At 37.1% G+C, this 20670-nt stretch overlaps 1 protein-coding gene across 1 annotated transcript in view; it reads right to left on the bottom strand.

Annotated features, from left to right (window-relative positions):
* The window catches only part of bmpr1ba (bone morphogenetic protein receptor, type IBa), an 87827-nt gene that overhangs the window by 52126 nt on the left and 15031 nt on the right, over positions 1–20670 (bottom strand). Inside the window, exon 2 of the mRNA XM_030143192.1 lies at positions 6015–6076. The gene's annotated coding sequence lies outside the window, so the exon portion shown is untranslated. The remainder of the gene's footprint in view (positions 1–6014; positions 6077–20670) is intronic.

The raw sequence follows: 20670 nt of genomic DNA, 5'->3' as shown, positions 1-20670 counted from the left end.
GGCGTGGAGCAAAATGGAGGTCATAATGGCTGGTTTTACCGTTCGAGTTAGGTTGAGGTGTGTGTGTGTGTGTTTGTGTGTGTAGGCCTTAGAGAGTCATTGGAAGATTATTGGATATTCTAGAACATCAGCCTGTGACATTTAATAACCAGCTCTTGTTTTCTCATCTAAAATACCTGGAGCTCTTCAGGTACATTGATCCAGCTCAGTATCAGGTGTAGAGAACAGATGAGGCCTTGAAATAGCAAAGCGAGTCAAACACACATCATGCATGCACATACGGCTCAGCCTCTGCCTCTAACAATGCCACATTTGTCTGACAGCTGATCTCCATATGATAAGAGATAAAAGTATATTAGGCAGGACACCCACACACACAATCATGTCTTCAGATGGTTATCGTATTTACATAATCATTAGCTGTGGGTGAGACTCTGTCACGGTCTGTGTGGTACTCCAGATGGTATTAGAGGCAAGCAATTACTGTCCGAGAGATATGCACATGTGCACACACAAACACACAAACACATGCATTTGCACATTATCAACACCACAGATCATTATTTGAACTAATCATAAGAAAACAGACGCTAACGCACTATGATTTGGTTTTGTTTAACTGTGACAGATATGTGTTTTCCATGTAAAGGCTCTCACACACTGATACACACTCTCTCTCTGTCGCAAAAACACACCAAATCCGACCCTGCTGCCCCTCCCCATGGCTTAGAGAAATTACTGCCACCTGAAGCGGAACCCTGTCCATCATCTGGAGGCCCCCCAATGCCCCACAGGTGTCCTTTAACATGTCCAAAGGTTCCTTCTCCCCCTCCCTGCTCTCCATGTGGCCATTCATCTGTCTGCAGTGGAGGACATCGGAACAAAACACAGCCCCGGGGGGAGAAAAAACCTCACATCTAACCAAGCACACAGAGGAATTACTCTGCAGTGAAGACATGGCCTGTTGCTTCGAAGCCTCCAGGACACAAAACACGTAAAACTATAATCTTTAACTTTCTTTTGTAGAGGGAACAGAGTGATTCCACTGTGGGGTATTAAATGCATTTTCACTGGTGCTAATGTAGGTCATATTATCTATTTACAATACTCGTCTCCCATTGTGAGTCCTCTTTTAACAAGTCGATCTTTATCAAAAAAATAAATAACAAATTATTTCTTCTCAACCCAGACTGGTAGTGTGAAGATGAACACACAGAGTTATAAAAGTCAGGTGGAAAACACACCAAACCACACAGAACAACTATGTGTTTCTTGTCCATAAATCAGCTGGCTGCGGTTTGAAAGAGCACTGCTAAACAAAACACAATTTGTTTGAAATGGAGCAATTACCAATTTATGCTAAACGGTGCTGGAGTAAAAACCTCAGAAGAAGAGGCCAAATCCAGTCTGTCCACATTCCCAGGCAGGGGGGGTGAAAACATAATATGCATGGCACCGGACAAATGGTTTTGCATTGTAGGGCATAGTCCATATTTCTTAAACCATGCAGTATGACTTTTAATTTAGAATACAGCGCGGGAAAGATACAACATAATAACACCAGAAGAAGAGAATTATGCTAATGCAGGTAACAGCCATGAGAGCAGCCACGTCCAGACAGAAAAGACAGAGAGACAGACAGACTTTTAGAATAAACACCAGAGCTCTCAGTGTCGCCCAGGAAGAAATTCTTTTCTTTGATGTCAAGCCATGTGACCTCGCAGCAGTCTGAGGAATTGAAGCGCCGTCCAAACAAACGTCAACACCACTAACACCCTCAAGGTCGGGGTGTGTGTATGTTCTAACTTTTGGTGTGAGCACATGTATGAGAGGGTCGGATGCCCCAGATCTGTGGGGGTGTTTTAGTTATGAACTCTAACAGTTTTGGATTTTTCCAGCAGCAGCTATTTTTCCTAGAAATCACAAGTCTTTGCAACATAGTGGAAAAATTAAGAATTATACATTGATTAAGAATAAAGTATATAATTATTGAAAAATTTTCTCTTTTTTATTTGTTAATTTTGATCTGTATTAGTCTCTAGTGATGTATTGAAAATATTCATAATAATGACCTTATTTGTATAGCAGACCTTAATAATGACAAATATCACTTATACAGAGAAAAGTCTTTTACTATGATAAACAATAAAGCCCATAAAGTTGTAATAATGTTTTTAGACACATTCCTCTTTTTATTCCTTCTCGTATAAATAAATAATCATTTTTGACTTGGTGCAATTATTACATACTGAGTCGCAGTTACACTTCATCTATCAAGAATAAACCATATTGCCACAATTATTTCATGAGAATGGATAAAAATATTTTATATTGGCAACAGTGTATGATAACATTGCATTTATGAGGGGTGTATTTTGCACCCACAGATCTGCACAGCCATGTTGCGGTACAGCAGTTTATTTCTTAATAACTACATTTACATTACATTTACATTTAGGCATTTGGCAGATTCTTACAGGGGAAAACCAATCAAACCAATCAATCAATTAAATTTTATTTATATAGCGCCAAATCACAACAAAAGTTATCTCATGACACTTTACATAAAGAGTTGGTCAAAACTATACTATACTACTACAAACTACAACCAGTCACTTTTCACTACTAGAATGACTGTAAACATCAACTTAAATTTTATGCATCTGTGAAGAAGTCCACTTCTGTGTGTTTTCCCCCCTCTCTCTTTGTTGCAGCGTACACAGCAGTCAGTTTTTATGTCTGTTTTTACTCATCACAGCTGGTTGAGTGCAGAGACAACAGTGCTACACTTTGACTACAGTCATCTGACTGCTGGTAAACAGTGGTGTCCCATTGCAGCTGTTTATTTAGGAGTGTGTTCTAACCCAAACAGGGATTATGACAAAGCCCACTGCTGCCTCTTTTAGACCACTAAGTACTTTCTGCTTCTGTTGCTGCTGCTGAAGGCTGCTGGGTGGCTGAAGCACATGGACAGCTGTTTATATGCGTGAGTACATAAAAAGTGAGACAAAGAAAAGACAATGAGAAACTAAGATAATGCGAAAGAAAGACTATAGGTGTAAGTGAGAACAGCAATAAACACAGCAGCTCACATGAGCACCACTTGAGATGTAACTGATTAAATCTTGGCTTGAACTGAATGGAACTTCATAATATATTTACTACATGCCTTAACTACAGTGCAGTACGTGGTCTGCTTTAACCTAATGTGAAGAGTATACAGACCTGCAAAACTGACACAAAAAAGTCTTAAAAACTTACAAATGGTCTTGTTTTTCCATGAGATGCAAGTGAGGAATAAACTAAAAGTATGGTGCCCCCTTGGGGATAAAAGACACACATTCACGGTTGTTTACTCACCCATTATACCAGACAACATAACAAATAAAAATAGCTGCCACGAATTTGAAGGCTGTTGTTCAATAATCATTTCACTAATCCACCACAGCCACACAAATGCCAATATGCATCATTTATTGGAAATCCTTACAATCAGTATGCCAAAAACTAGAATGGAAACCCATGTATTTTACAATGCCTCTCAAGGGAAATAACATGAACAGGAGCATTAATCTGTGGAGGAGAATATACATAATCTGGTTGGTATCTACGACAAACACAACACAACAGAAATCCTTGGAGTGAAATGTAATGGAAAAGTAAGAGGAAGCTTGTTTTTTTTTTTTTCCTTTTACAAGTTCATGACCTCACCAAGAGCCACTTCACTCTTCACTTAAACTCACATGATTTCACACACAATCACACTGTACATCTACACACTCTCACACACACCCTCCGACCTGCAGCATGCTCCTCAGGTAGAGTCCTGCCATGTCGAAAGATGTTCTTGCCAACACATCTGTGTGAACACACTGGTTCACGTGTACATGTCCTTTTGTGTGTGTGTGTGTGTGCGTGTGTGTGTGTGTGTGTGTACAGTAAATGTGCAGGTGTAGATCAGCGCATGTGAAAACACTTTCTCATGTTTCAGCAGTAATGGCCCTGCTGAAACATGTGTCTCCCACTCAATGGTTGCAGTTTACTACACCGCAGTTTCCTCAACACTTGTGAGTCCGGTGGGCAGAGGTCACCTCACCTAAAGAGAAGCTAATACGTTAAATGTAATTTGAGTGATTACGGCAATGTAGAGAATTACTAAAAATGTGGATGACTAGAGGTTAGTGGTGCATCAAGACCTTGTACATGCAAAGGCCACTTTCACTTAGACTACATTCAGACAGCAGGTCTTAACCCTTTCATGCACAGTGGTCACTCCAGTGGACAGTTCTTCTCCAGCTGTTCTCTTGTATATTCATGGGTTTAGTTGTTTTAGTTCCATATCAGCCAACACAGTGGACGCTTATGCATCATCACATACACTGACATTCAGTCCATTACTGTACCTTTGCTGTTCTTGATAAACCTGATCTGCAGTAACATGCTTGAGTGTAAATCAGTTGTTATTTATTAGACAAAAAGTTTTTTTTTTTTTTTTGCATATTATCTACATGAAGTGAGTAATAACTAGCATTAGAATATGTTAAAATGTGAGAAAACATCAGATTAGTTGCATTAAAAATGTTTTTATTTCATTGTTTTCATCTCAGTTTCTGATATTGGGTTTTAAACACGTTTCTTTACTTCAAAAATTAAATGCATGGACATTATGTAACTCCATGAAAAGAAAAAAAAAACCTCAATCACATTGTTTTTTTCATGCCTAAGGAGGAATAAAAACACTCAAGAAAAAAATCTTGATGAAGGTTGTCATAGTTCATGCATGAAAAGGTTAATGCACAATTTGGATCTTTTGGTGAAATCTGATTTTTTTTTGTGTGCTCGTTCATGATACACATTAAATGCAACTTCTATCAGTTTTGAGTATGAATTGAATGTGACCTTGAAGTGACCCGCATGTGTAAAAGAGGTCCTGACGTAACACGTGACCATGCAGGCACACACTGTGTTTATGGAAGTAAGTACGTTTTTCCCGGCGCTCATCCTCCTGGGATGCAGAATTGAGACATTTGTCACATTTCAATGACGTAAAGGTCAGATAAATACGACCTGGCCGTTCAGACTGAAATCACATTGGAAAATATCAGATACATATCGGATTTAGGAACACATATGAAAGTGGCCTGGGTCGGATTTGAAAAAAATCGGAATTGTGCTCTTCAAAGTGTCTGTAACAGATTGGATACAGGTCACATATGGGCCACATTTGCCTGTAGTCTGAACGTAGCCTTAGCTTCTCTACACCATCCTATAGTGCCGTCTAATATAGAAACTGAATCTAGGACAATAAATCCTAATGCAGGCTGCACATGTCTCTGCTCTCTGACAAAAGCCTCTGGTCTCACCAACAAAAGTTTGCCTGAAAAACCATGTGATTATGTATCACAGATGGTCAAATGTAGACTATCCCTGTGTAAGATCATGGATGTGTACGTTACAAATGCTGCACCTGACTATAAAATTCTCTCCTCGCCTGTAAAGCTCAAGTTAGCCCTAGATATATATTTAAAGACACATCAAATATAAAGTAATTTATGAAGGATATAGTATCACTGCCTTTATGTTACTCTTGGCGAGTCTGGATTCCAGAGAACGTGCAACATGAGACTGGAGCACTTCACAACCATCCTGTGGTGTGGGATATTTTGATGGCACAAATGGCTTCAAAAGTATTTTCAGGACAGTTACAATGGACCTAGATTATCTGGTCTGTCTTTATAAATTACTACAGTTACTCCGCATGCTCCAATGCCTATAAATAACAAACATTATAATAAAAAGGTTTTAAAGCTGTTTTCCAGACATACTGATCTGACATCAGCACTGGAACACATATTCAGCACTTTCCTCAAACATTTTTTGTACATGTATTGTACTTTATGTGCACATTAATCTATCAACATTCACACTACAACATCTTCTCTAGATTATGGCTAAAGATCATTCATCATATAAGGTCAGCTTGATAGTGTAACGAAGCTATTTTGTGCTTTTACCTGTGTTTTAAGGGTTTTCAGCCACTTTTATGGATGAGTCAAGCCCCGCAGATCTCCAATCCCTGCAAATGCACACACAAACACACATAGTAATGCATTAACATACAGAACTACAACATGCAGTAAATAACCTCCATTATTTAATGCACATTATAATATGCTGTTTTATGTCACAGGTTGTATGTCATGGATCGTACATTTTATTAGATTTTGCAATTGGATGGTCAGGTCATACACATTCCCACCTGTAGAGTTGGAAAATTAAACTCAAATAAAATTTGTTGCATAAACATAACACTGTGAGCAGGTCCATTTCATCTCTAAGAAAACACAGCCTCCGAACCACTGTAACTCACACTGGATTCATTTCACACAACGTTTCATTTTATTGCCACCCTATAAACCACTCAGGCCTTATATGTGTGTATTAGACAGTGTGGGTCTGTTCGTCTGCTTTGTGTGTCTGTCTGCTGCCTTTTCTGCATGTGTTATCCCCCATAGTCAGAACCGGCATTAGACAAAGAGGTCAATTCATATTAGGTGTTAAAAAGTCCAGATTGTCCATAAATCAAAGCTACAAACTTTATAAATCTCCCAAACCACACCAGTGGAAAAAGAAATTAAAATTACTGACTTTACTTAAATAGAGGTGCCATTCATTTCACTTCACAGAAACATTTAGTAATTACTTTAAGGTCAGAATAATATCTCTTTTAGCAAACATACAGTTTTAAGTTAGACCTAAGCTCACCACTGTTAAATCACCATTACCAGCATAGATGTCCATTATATTCAGGCTTTAAAATGTGACACAAGTTGAAATAGCTAGTGGTTATTCTCGACTGCAAAAGAAAGAAAAAATGTCATTTCCACCCTTTTTTTTGGATGAGTGACAGATGAAAGAAAAATAAGTAGGATCATTACATGTCAGAGATGATGATTCAACTTAGGTTTAAAGATAAAGAGGATTTATGATGGAGCTAAATCAACTGCTCAAAGTCATCTACTTGGCAAACACCCATCATCAACAAAAAGTGTAAAACAAACAAAATCCATATTCCAATCAGAAATTTCCTACTTTTTTTTTTGAAGACCTAACCTGAACAATGAAGGTGAAAATTAACCCTGAAAAGAACATAGCTGAGCATATTTAATTATAACTCAGCTAATTCTTATATTAAAATAGAAGAAAAAATGTATATAATCGACCTGAATTTGAGATTATTTGCAAATTCAGATTCAGATTCAGATCACTTTTATTGTCATTCAGGCAAATTACATCAGAGATGCACCGCAGAACGAAATGACAATGCAGGGTCAACAATAAAAACACACATAGGCCTAATTAAAAACACCTGTGATAAAATAAGTCATAAAATACTGACATGGTAGTGCAGTGAATACAATAAATAAGTAAATAAGTATAAAAACCAGGGAATAATTAAGTAGTTATTGCACAAATAAACAGCTATTGCACAATCGTGAACCTGCGCAGCCGCAACTAGTCAGGGCGCCACCAACTTACCAATATCAAATGTCAAATTATCAATAAAAGCTTGCCAGAAGAGCCTCAAAAAACAATTACTTTCATTATCAGAAAAGTATTAGAAAATAATGCCTATTACAACTGCCCACATCCCGTGGTTATGTACTTAAACAGCCTTTTTTATTCAAGATACAACAAGAAATCATCAAACCATTACCTATTGTGAATAGAATAGAATAGAATAGAATAGAATAGAATAGAATAGAATAGAATAGAATAGAATAGAATAGAATAGAATAGAATAGAGAGTTTGTGGTTCAACATTATACACATGCACAGTACATATAGTTCAAATATTATAATGTATGTATGTTTATATGCCAAATCAGAATAGAATAGAATAGAATAGAATAGAATAGAATTATTGTCTTTGTAAGCCAGACAGACAACGAAATTATTTGTACATCTCTGTTGGTGTTAAAAACACACAGGACAACAGACATACAGATCCTGGAACGATAAATATAACCTGTAAAAATACACAAAACAAAAATATGAAATACTAAATTAAACAGACAATGGAGATCTTAAGGTGCAAAATGGCAGAGCTACACAACATCCATTCAGCGCAGGTCACTGAATACTGATCCTTAAATCTTGAATTAAGTGGTGTGTGTTTTACCTGAATAAAGAACCATTCAATTAACACAAAAATTCCATCATTAGAAATAAACAACTTCTGTGACCTGCACTGCCAAAAGGTGACAGAAGTAGTAAAATAGCGTCAAAGTACGTTTATATCAAAATTCACTGACTTAGACATAAACCCTGAGGTACGCATCAGCTCAGCTCATCAGAACAGCAGAAAACCAGTCATTTTTCCATTTATGAAAAAAAAAAAAAAAACTTCAATCTACTCTAGGTCTGATCTGAGATATGTAGGAAGCACAAAACGCCACTGTGGGTGTCAGTTTACAGTCCAGGCTTCAGGTATCAAAAGCAGGCGTGTCGTGGCGAGGGCTCGGCGGTGTGCCAGACAGTTGGTTGTTTCAAAAAGGATCAGTGAAGCAGATTACTGCCTAAATCCCTTCTTTCAGTGGATTTCTACAAACTGTCATTTCTCCTTTTGCTTCACAATAGCCAATGAAAACAGTGACAGGTAGGATGACTGAGATAAGAAGTAGCCTGCAGAGGAAACATGTAGTATTAGACAGACAGACATAAGTACACAGAAGTACACTGTGTTACATGATGTCACCAGCAGTAAGAGATGCACAGAATAAGTATCTGGATTCAAAGTTGGAGGAAAACATATGTGTTTTTCTTTGTTTTGTTTTTTTGTTTTGTTTTTTTAAATTATGTATAGATAATGAATTGAATGAACATTACTTCCATACACATTAGAGATAACTGATATATCACCAGACTGATATATCAGTATATATATGTAGTCTGTCACATCTACTGGAGGACAGATGTATACTGAATAAGGTATAGGACATCTTGGACTATCCAGATCATCCCATTCTAACTAACCAGAGAAGCAGCTGCTGTGGACAACCCACCTAAGATACAGAAACGAAATGTTACAGAAGATCCTTCACCCCCACTGCCATCAAACTGTAATATCTTAGTCTGATGACTGACAGACTGATGATTTCTTGGTTCATTTTGTTTTTGGTTGATTTCTTTGTTGTTCTTGAGCTAATGGAAGAGTAAATTTTCCCCTGGGGTTCAATAAACGTTCTGTATCTGTTTGTGTATCTGGAGATAATTCAATGATCAGATGTAAAGTCTGATATGATAATAGGCATTTTGACTTGTTAACAGAACAAGCACAATTGTTACTAACAACAATAAAGTTGTCATCGTTTAATCCATAAAGACCCACTGCTACTTTTGTGGTAGTTCCCAAATGTTTTTTTCCTCTATTTTTAGCCTTTCTTGAGTGTTTTTATCAACATTTATTCTAATATTATGCACTGTAGTTTTGCATTTTTAAGAGGTAATCAGGTATTTCCCTATATTTAATTCATTGATCATGTAAACGTTCATAAAAGCTCAAATTAAAGATGAGGGTAATTATATCAAAAACAGAGAAAATGGAAGAAAAAGTGACTTTTTCAGTAAAATATATAATTAATTGAACATAAAACAAGTTACTCCATCCATTGTCATTTGTCAAACTCCATGAGTTTTACTGGTGAATCAATGTTGTAGAAGATGACAGTGCTTCCATGTACATTACAGAGCCTCTGAACGTCCAAATGGGTCATATCCGATGACCATGAAAAGATGACAAACTACATTTTACAGCAATTATTTACATGTATTGATAGAATTAGTGGATTAACAGGTATTAAACTTTTTATATCAGTAAATATTCTTGGTTGTCAGTGGATGTTTGGGTCTTTATGGATTAGGCTATGACAATGTGACCATGAACCAGCGACACAACGCAAGCCTGAAGGTGAAGGGGGAGAAAATAATAATAATAATAATAATAATAATAATAATAATAATAATAATAATAATAATAATAATACATTTTATTTGTATAGCACTTTTCATGGAACTCAAAGACACTATACATACAGCAGACAAAACAGAAGCCAAACACATTAAAAACAGATAAACAGCAGGTGCAAAAGGCAAGTATATGAATATACAACCATTAAACATCAAAAGTAAACATTAAAAGCAATCCATAAGTGCTTTTAATTAGGCTATACACACCTTCCCTCAACAGCTCTCTCCTCTTAGTCCAAATGAAAAGCCTAATACAGATACAGACAACTCAATGTGGTTTCATGCTACTGTGGAAAAGAGATGCTGCTTCTTCAAAGGAGTACAACAGTAGAGTACCAGCTGACTACATCTGAATCTGATCTCAGCTGTCAATCACCTATTGAACCCCTCTACCTGCCTGACAATATCTGTAATTACCCAAAGACCATGTCACATGGTCAGTTTTCTACAGTCCAAATGGTTGGGTAGAATTCTTGTTTCTTGTCAGATCACTTCAATTACAATATACTGAAAGGCAATACAATTTTATCTGACATGAAAAAACTGTGAAACACTGCAACTATTTTTGAGAAGAAGACCTGCTGTGTAGTTATTTAAAAAGATATATGTGGTATTTGAGTGTTTTTACATTTTTCTTTAAATTCAGCTCTCACTGCATGGTCTACTACTGGGGTCTCTGATCTCCTCAGTTTGTATAATTTAATACATCCAGATCCTCTGATGCTCTGACCTGTTACTCATCCTTATTCCACACTCTCAGTCCAAATCTAAAGGTGATAGAGCTTTTTCCATTGCAACTCCCAGACTGTGGAAAAGTTTAGCCCTCACAGTAAGATCTTCCACATCTGTTGCCACATTTAGATACAAAAGACCTACTTTTACAAAGTTGGATTTGAGTCTGTATAATTACTCACATAAAATACAATGGTATTGTTCATTTTATTTGCTAAAACATTCATCTTTACTTATCAATTGTACTTTTTCTGATATAACTCTGCTCTATTTGCCTGTTTTTTACTTGTATTTGAGTTAACTGCATCCAGTTGATGCTTCATATTTATAGATGTACTGTTCACAAATATACGACTTAACAAATCAAGACAAACATACCTGGCCATAACTTATGATAAGAGGTCTCCATCTGGGTTTCATGTCTCAATCTCAGGTGCAACACTGAGATATACACACACAATGCCTGCCCTAAAAGGTGTTTGCAAAGCATGCCTCAGGGATGGGCGAGTATGTAATTTTATATCACACTGAGGGCATATATCACAATACAGTAACTATTATGTAAAGTCAACACTTGTCTCATGTTAGACAACACTTGAGTTAAAAACAAAACAGTCAAAACAGTCAAACTAACACTCTTTCAAAGTGGAATTTTTAAAGTACCACATGTTAACGCTAACTTCATATTACCTTGTCACTCTCTTCATCTGTGGCTTTTCATAAACCAGCCTTTATTAATAGCCACAGCTACTTCCATCAGTCCTGCCAAGCTTTGCTATGTAATCTGTTCAATGACAGCACTGGTGTTTGCAAATAGAGAACCTACTTCTTGTCTATTTCAATATACCCCATAGGATGAAACTTTGGGGAAAAATACCACAAGGGATTTTTTGATCCTGTGTGAATTGTGCCACCATTCACACAAAAAATTATTTCAAACCAAAAAAAAGTCATGGTTTTTGGCAAGGATTGTAAAGAAACATTTAGTTTAGCATTATATGGCTGGATGGTCTGCATCTCTTGGCTCATGTGATACACGTCATCAACACTAAAACGACTGCTGCCAAGGCACAGTTTACTTCAATCTTAGAGGTGGAGGTGAAACAGCATTAAAACAGATGAAAATCCCCAGTCATTTTAAAGCTGCAGTTACATTTTCAGTGACTGAACATATCAAGTAGTGATGTTCGATAACACAGATTTCCTTTCCGATCCGATACCAAGTAAAATTCAGGCTGGTATCGGCGATACCGATCCGATACAGATACTTTGTACAAATACACTTAATGTCTGGGCAATCTAAAAAAAAATAAAAAATAGTGTTTTTTCAAATCATAACTTCATAAAGAATACAATACATGAGAGTAACTATTGTTTAATTAATATTTGCTTATTGAATTAAGCAAAAAAAATCTTGAAACAAACAAAAAAAATCTGCCAATGGAACAAGTGAAAATTATTTGGTAAGATTTCTTGAAATACGATTTTCAAGATCTATTGTTTAAAAATAAGTTCTTATATCTCACTTACAAGTTACTCTTTAGGTGATTATGTCTTATTTTAAGTGTGATGAGATATTTTGACTAGAAATGAGGAAAAATATGCATGGTAAGATTTAGATTTTTTGCAGTGTGTCAGTGCCCTTGACCATGTTGCTGATGAAGATCTGGAGTTGGTCCCTGAACACCTTCACCTGCAGCTCACTGGTCCTAATGTGCTACGTGCTAATGGTAAGTGCTAATGCTAAGTCCTAAAGCTAATGCTAGGTGCTATGTGCATTGCAATAGATAAAATGCAGAGACTTTGATTTATAATTGAGGGAGACCACCATCTAATAATCAAAAATGGCTTGCAGAATTCTGTTCATTAATTTTCACTAGGGTTTCTATTGAGAATAGGGAAAAAAAAAACAAAACAAATGGCACACAAACACTTGACTTATATTCTAACTCCACTCAAGAACTCCATCTTGATCTGACAGCAGTTTGCAAGCCAACATACCACCCGTGTTCCACCATCTGCGCTCATTCCAGTAAAACAGAACTGCCTTAAAGGTTTTAGCAAATCCTAGAAAACCATTAAAAGAAAAACACATGATCAAATTCATGTGAGTCTGTAAATAGCTGACTGTTTGAACAGAAGATTGATTCATACTTTTGGGTAATGTGGCAATCACTCAGCAAGCCTGGTCTTTTACCACACACTCGCACATTACTGCTCTGAGGCACCTCTGTTAGCTGGACACACACACTCGAACACACACATGCACTCCACCCACATTGTAAAAGTGCTCAGCAGTAATCATTCTAAAAGATGCATGTCTAACCAGCAGTATGTCTAACACTCACAACCCAGGCCTTTTCATATATATGATCTTTACCAAATAAAGGAGGTGATTTGAATATGATCGCTTTGGAAAGGCAAACTGATACCTGGTTTGTGTGTGTATGTGTTTCATCCTTTGTTTTCTCTGTTTTTATCTATGCTCATCCATTCCACAGCCAGTGGTAGCCTCATAATTGCATTTACAGTGACCTGGCTGGATTCAATTACAATGAAAACCATCCAGTTCATTTACAGGCTACAAAGTCCCCCATGAAAGGTATCCAAATCTGACGTGGTTGAACTAAAATACAGCTTCAAAACTAAATATGGGTATATTCAAGACAATATTAAAATGTAATGAAAGGTACAAATTTTGTAAGAAATGCCTTAATGGTGTCAATGTTGTTATGGAAAAATGATTAAGTTGTTAAAAAAAATGTAATGAAAGGTAATGATGTAAAAGTTGTGAAATAGAAAACAACTAAATTTTTACCGTTATATAATTTGACAACATTAAAAAACACATTATAAAATTGTTTGAAACTTACAGACTAATTCTAACTGCATAATTATTATGTTATGTCTTCATCTGTCTACTACAATCACAGCAAAGGAATTTCTTGCTCATACATTTTCCTAAAGAAGAAGACGCTATAAGAGACAGAAACTTTTACAGAGACAGTGGGGAGTGAGACTAGGTGCACTGAAGCAGAGAACAGGGCTGATACTTTAATCATTTTTAACAAGGAGCACAGTATGTTTTATCCAGCTCCGCAACAGATCTCACACACAGACATGCTTCAGTTAATTTGCATGTCAAATTAAAACTGCTGTCTGTGTGCGCGTGCATGTACGCATGCAGTTTGAAGAGTTACGCCAAGTGGAACGCAATGTCAAGGATGTTCATCTTTGTATTTTGATTTTTTTACCTCTGCCAAGTGTAACGGCGGAGGTAATGTTTTTCAGTCGGGGTTTGTCTGTCTGTCTGTCTGTTAGCAAGATAACTCAAAAAGTTATGGATGGATTTGGATGAAATTTTCTGGAAATGTTGATACTGACACAAATTTTGGTGGTGATCCGGGGGGGGGGGGGGGGGGGGGGGCTTGGCGGAGGTCTGTGCTCTCCAAGTGCTTTTCTAGTTTCTTGTAATATTCTTTAATGAAAAACATTCAACATATTTATGAGACAATGACAGTATAAATGCCAACAGCACAAAACACAGTGTTTTCATTCTGTAAGGCAAACTCCAGCCAACTCTAATAAAACTCAAACAAACATATTTTGCATGTAGTCTGACCTCAGTTAACGCTCTAATTTCTTTGATGTATTATTGTTTTTCAAGCACAAGAGCTAGATTTCAGATTTTCTATTAACTAATATCTGCAAGGCTGCATGTCCTATTCCCACTGTGGTCACACTTCCATTTTCATTTTGCTTTTTTTCAATTTAATATATTTATTTATTTATTCTGATACCTGATGAGAGACTGCAGAAAAACATCACAGAAAATGTAATCCTCTAAGTCAAAACTTCTCCAGACCACCCCTGCTGGCTACACCTGCCAGACGACATTCACTCTGTTTGCACAACTTTGACACCCTGACGCTGGTGACTGACGTGATGTGTTTCCTGAAGAAAACACCCCCAGAGGTGTGAAGTACAGTACAGAGTCATGAACGGGTTAGAGGAGTGTGTGTTTGAGAGAGAGAGAGAGAGAGAGAGAGAGAGAGAGAGAGAGAGAGAGAGAGAGAGAGAGAGAGAGAGAGAGAGAGAAAGCATACTGTATGTGTCTGTATGTTTATGTATATGGGTCTGATGGTCATGGCAGTGTGAATTTTAAGAGGTGGCTGAGATAGAACGCAGCAGTCACAAGGATATGACTCATTACTGGCTCTGTGAAACCATCAGTATGTACCTTCTCTACCTGGAGGCTTAAAACAAGGAACAAATCTATTTACCTTCCAGCTTACCCAATGTTTTCCGCCCGATCGCTCTGGAATCTTTTTTCGCCCCGACACTGCAATGTTGAAATGTGTTGAGAGCAAAACCAACTTGTATAGTTTAATATGTAAAATGGAAGCTATTGAAAAGCAAATGCCTTCTAGCTTACAGCAAGGTTTTCCTGACAAGAGGAAAAAGAGTCCAATTTGAGGAAATCTTAACAGTGATTAGTAATTAAAACTGTCAATCACATATTTAACCCCTGACCTCTATGAAAACACCTGTGATTAGCCACACAGACCAAAATTTACCCCATAACCTTCAGTTATGAGATAGATTATCTCCAGCCTAAATCAAGCATAGGTGCAGAAGTCGTATCTACTGCCAGACCTCTTGCATTACAAAAAGCCAAAAGGTGATTATGGATTTTTTTTTGCCCAATAAAGATGAAAAAATTAATAAAAATCATGCACTCAATTCTTAAAGTCAATCATTGATTGACTCAAAATAAGGACTCATTCCCAGCCAATGCAACGCCCCACCATAATATTCCCCCTCCTCCCTCACACACCCACCCTCACCTACACAGGACTGTTCCAACGTGCAATATAACTGTGCAATATCCTCCTGAGACCCGGCAATGCATTTTTGTCCTTTGAAGGGGACAAAAGTTTAACAGTTTTACTTAAAAAATTCCGTCCATTGCAAAGGACATTCCATTAAAAAATAACTAAATAAACAAAAATTATTTAAAAATTTATCTGAAAAGACTGTTGCAATGCAGTTTCCAATCAAGACAACTATTTAGTGTAAAAAAAAAAAAAAAAAAAAAAAAAGCTAAAACTTTCACTTTCCTGGGTTTCAGGAGGATATTCAGTACTGAAAATAATTTTATTGTTTTTTTATTGTATTTTTTTTTTTTTATTAGAGAGCCATAGTTTTTTTTTAAACTCACACAGGTTTTTTTTTTTCATGCATATTCATTATATCTTCAAAAATGTCATTTTTGATGTAAAATCTGGAATGACAAATAAAGTCTGTTTAAGTCTAAGTCTACTAATATACTCATTGAAAACAAGCGTAATTGGGTGTATTGTTCTATTATTTACTTATTTTTCTGGCTATGAAGAACAAAAATAAGACTGAGGTTGAAAGTATGTGAAAAGTATAACTCAAACAATTAATACAACACATCTGTTACTCACCTTTTTTTCTCTGCACCAACAACACAAACATAGACTCAAACTAAACACCACAGTAAACCAGATCCAGTGCAAAATCAATTACACCTCCTGAGTAAATCAAGAGAATTGTGTCCTTGTGTCTCAAATCACCCAGAAAGTGAAATGTTTTCCAAAAGAAAATCACATTTACTGTTGCACTTCAAAACAGACATTCACTATCAATTTGTTCTGTCATAAAATATGGATAGATTCATATCAGAGGTTGGACATCATCTTTGTAATGGGAAAATAAACTTGTTTAAATAAGCCTCTGATCATATAAAACGAGTAAAAAGATCTTTTAAAAACTGGCAATAATACAGCTTCAAAATCAAGCCAATGCAGAAGTATGTTCAAGTTTTACTGTTGATGGATGTTATATTGAACTTCTCTCTAGAAATAATAAGTCAGTAATGTTTTCCAGGAGTTATTTTCATGTCATTCGTCATATTTCAACTGTCTCATACTAAACATGGTTGGCCATTTCTGAGATCTCAGGTTGAAAGCTTTGACTGAAAGGTAGATGATTCTGCTTATTTGATGAAATGTGTTTTTTACTGACGGACAGACCGACTGCAGCTGTGGTTAATAGGTTACACAGTTATCAACAGATATATAACCTAAATCTGATATATTTTCACTACCTTTTTACACTTACCTTGTCATCATATCACCTTTTCTCTCAGGAAACTGTGGTCAAATTAACCAGACTCATCTATTAACATCCAACAGCAATTCTACATCCACTTTGAATAGGTACAGAGAGACTATAGTGCAGGGGTGTCCAATTCTGGTCCTCGAGGGCTGGTATCCTACTTGTTTTAGATGTTTCCCTCTTCCAGCACACCTGACGGTCATTATCAGGCTTCTGCAGAGCTGGATGATAGGCTGATCATTCGAATCAGGTGTGTTGGAAGAGGGACACATCTAAAACATGCAGAATACCGGCCCTTGAGGACCAGGATTGGACACCCCTGCAATAGAGGTAGAAAATGAAAGCAGTTCACAGACTCCCACTGAAGGACAGGCTGATTGCACATCTCTGAAAAGAAGGCTTTAATATTGCATTTTCTAAATGCATTTGCTAACAAAGTGATCCCAAAAAGTTTGACTCTGTCAGCATCAAAATGGGAATAAGATTTTAAAACAGGAAGTGGCATGTTAAACCTGTTCATCAGCAATGACGTGTTTCATTACAGTTAAATCATATAATACACTGGATGGTTCGAAGACATTTAGTATCATGTTAAAGTTCCGAGTTGGATCTGGTGGGATGTCAGGTGGTATGCAGATTTATGTACTTTATTTAACCTTTATTCAACCAGTTTGGTCCCTTTGAGATGGGGGATCTCTTTTTCGAGGGAGACCTGGCCAAAACGGCAGCAGTACAGTCGTATCATTACAGTTGTACAATAATAGAGGGTATGCACGTGACGTCACCGCTAGCGGAAGTCACCGCGGTTACGTCCACTGAGTGGCAGAAAGAGGGAGATGAGTAGCAGCTTTGGCTTGAATACTGCAAAAACTTTAGAACAATCTAAAAAATGGGGAAGAGCTGTTGTGTCATTGATTGCACAAACAGGTTTAATAAGCACTCGGAGCTATCGTTTTACCGGCGACCGAAAGCCAAAGACAGAAGAAGCAGATGGATCACTGCAATTCGTAGAAATAACTGGAATCCAGGCAACGAAACCTGGATTCGTGTCAGGTAACATTAATTTATGCTGTATTCTTGCATAAAATCATACCTTAAATTACATATCGTTTTGGCTAACGTTACTTCTTTGTAAACCTCTTAATGTTAGCATCTGTCATTTAGTTCGATATTTGATAACTGAAACGTTTTTGTCTTTAATTGTGTGATTCTGAACCTTGTGCTCTACATGATTTGTAAACTAGCGTAAACTGAGGCTAACCTAGTTTTCCAAATAAGGGGGTACTCTCGCACAAAGCTGTTGTAGCTGTGTTGGATCCAGTATTTGATGTTAACTCTACTTAAATCTCCACAGTACCAGTAGATCATCCACTCACTTGGGTCAGTACTAAGGGTTCAACTCCAGTAAATCAGTAGTGAACTGTGAGCACTACTGCTGGGCCTTTACCTTGGCCATCACCGCCAAGAAAATATATCTTCACAGACAGAAAACCTCAAAAACAATAGTATGTTGAACTGAAAGCACTCACCAGCTGTAATCCTCTAATTAATGATGATGAGGATGTCAACAACTCTTTAGCTTTTGTATGCTTTCAGGCTTTGCATTGTGGATTTTCCCGGCATTGAAATCAGGTTCATATAAATGTCAGGACAGGTGATTTCCGGCCACATATCAATGTTCGTAGACCACTTGTTGTTTGGTTGTTGTATGGATCCATGTCGAGTCCAACTGTCTTTAATTTCATGTTATATTCCACATTTTTCCTGGTCTCGCTGTAGTTACTGCTATGCTCTGCCATGTTGAGCCGGTTTGTTTTTGCCACTCAGTCTGACTTAGAGGGGCGTGGCCCAGAGGGGAAGTGACGTATCTGCATTCCCTTTATAAAAGCATTTGCGATCAACACATACAATCAATCAAAACATTTACAGACCAACAGTCTTCATTCCAGAATTTTAATGCTCTCTTTAAAATCAGTCAAAGGAATCAGTGTTTGTAGATGGAGCTCAGACTGAAGCTTGTTCCAGGCATCTGGAGCTGAAAACCGAAAAGATTTTTTTGTCTTAATTCAGTCCTTATCTTTGGAACAAACCGTTTCAAAATGTTCACTGAGCAGAGATTGAAACTGCCATAATTCCAGGTTAACAGTGAACATAAATAATAAGAAGGAAGTCTCCCCAAAACTGCTTTGTAAATTAAAATATACCAGTGACTGAGCCAACAAGCAGAAAACAATGACCTACTTATTATTACCATCCATTGCCTGTGAAACTGGCACCTGAGCCACACACACAATTTTTTTATTTTTTTATTTCCAGTCTACATCCCTTCCCTCACCAATGATCAGGAACTCCAGTTAATGTCGGACAGAACTAGACTGTGAGTACAAGGGGCTGAGGTTAAGTTTGGAGCAGACCTACGGCTCCTCTATTTTTAAAGGCTCCAGTTCAGGTTCTGGTTCTTCATAAGGATTCCACCTGGGCCCCTGTAAGAGGAGGCCCCATAACAGACCCAAGACTCACTAGAGGGATTATGTCCCCTGGGAAAGGCTGGGAATCCTCCAAAAGGAGCTGGGGGAAGTTACAAAAGACCAGGAGGCATGGCTGTCTGTTCTCACTGTTACCATGAACCTATGCTGGATTCGGAGGTTTGTTTGGAGAATGGATGGGTGGATGTTTGACACAGTGTTCTGTCCAAAAACACCCTATCCATAGAGGATATTATATGTTCACACACACATATTGATGTGATTACAGTTAATAACTAGTCAATACACAGATGTAAAACAAGAAAAGGAGGGGTTTTTGTAGTTACAGTGCATAATATTTTTCATACATGTAAATAAAATACACATAATGATCTCATATCCAGTTTTAAGTATCAGACACATATATTTGTAATGTAAAATCAATAAAATTCTTCATTCTTTCTAAACTTTAAAAACTTTCCCAAGGAAAAGAGAAACAAAAAGCTATTTATTAACCTGATAGGAAGAACTTTTTTGACACAACACATTTTTTTTATTGTATATAAATAATTCTATTGAATAAAAAAGAGTCAGGAACTAAAAATAGCAACTATAAAGGGAGTACAATTTAGTAAATAATGGAACAGGGTTGATTCTCAACCTTGTTTTGATGGTTTTTTTGGGGTGATGGGAACACAAGCAGACTACAGACAACAAGCAAAATCAAAACTACACTGAAAAGTAATGAGAAAGACAGAGTAAGAGCAGAAACACGCAAAACTAATTCATTCAGGATAAAAACAAATCTTAAAGCAGAGCCACTTCACCTTGAGAATGCCTTGTGGCAACAAAGAGCCTCCACAGCCTCCAGATTATCCTCAATTTCCTGCAGCAGAAGGACTGACCATGGTGCAGCGCAAACAAGTTTTCATTGCCTAATCACAGACATTTGCAAAAGGGTCAGAATAAGGTTTGGATTTAGGTTTTGAGATCTGCACTGTAGAGACTGTACTCGCCAAGATGTTACAAAAGAAATAGTGAGTAATCTCCTAAAAACTACAGCAAGTCTAAATGCATTAGTAAAATGTCATTCATTCCCCATCTCTGAATTAAATTACATTGTGTATAAAATAGACCAGCAGTTGGGCACCAAGGTCTTATCCTACACAGACATTACACACTACAGATGGCAGTTTCATTACACTTGGCACAGAAATTCAAGCTTTATGTTGGACCTGAGGTCTTCTGTATGTAACTTACTTTGTGGTTGCTTAATAAGAAATGACTTTAGGTAGGAAAC

The sequence above is a fragment of the Sphaeramia orbicularis genome, chromosome 9 (genome assembly GCF_902148855.1).
Source record: "Sphaeramia orbicularis chromosome 9, fSphaOr1.1, whole genome shotgun sequence".
Taxonomy (NCBI): Eukaryota; Metazoa; Chordata; class Actinopteri; order Kurtiformes; family Apogonidae; genus Sphaeramia; species Sphaeramia orbicularis.
This window is presented reverse-complemented; position numbering and strand designations above follow the sequence as displayed.